The sequence below is a fragment of the Camelina sativa genome, chromosome 15 (genome assembly GCF_000633955.1).
Source record: "Camelina sativa cultivar DH55 chromosome 15, Cs, whole genome shotgun sequence".
Taxonomy (NCBI): domain Eukaryota; kingdom Viridiplantae; phylum Streptophyta; class Magnoliopsida; order Brassicales; family Brassicaceae; genus Camelina; species Camelina sativa.
In genome coordinates, this window is record NC_025699.1 from 30,499,573 (window position 1) to 30,499,966 (window position 394).

Sequence of the window (394 nt, forward strand, 5' to 3'; positions counted from 1 at the left end):
TCGTCTCCTCTGTCTCGGGTGGCTCGCAAATCTCATCTCCGGTAAACAAAGGCGAAGGTAATCACATCTCCCGAATTTCATCGATGTTTCATCGATTTGGGTTTTTCAAATCTATGTATTAGAATTATGTTTTGAGTCAATATTGAGAGTTGTGTGTTGTTTGAGTCAATTTTGAGTGTTGTGTTGTTTGAGTCAGTTTTTATGATGCTTTAGCCTTTGGTTTAAGGTTCAATCTCGTGTCTTTGTNTGTCTCCTCGTCGAAGCCCAGTGATTCCTCTGTCTCATCGGCAATCTCTCCGTCTACTCTATCTCCGTCGTATCGCCGTCTACTCGTCTCTTCTATCTCGGTCGTATCGCCGTCTACTCGTCTCCTCTGTCTCATCGGCGATCTCTC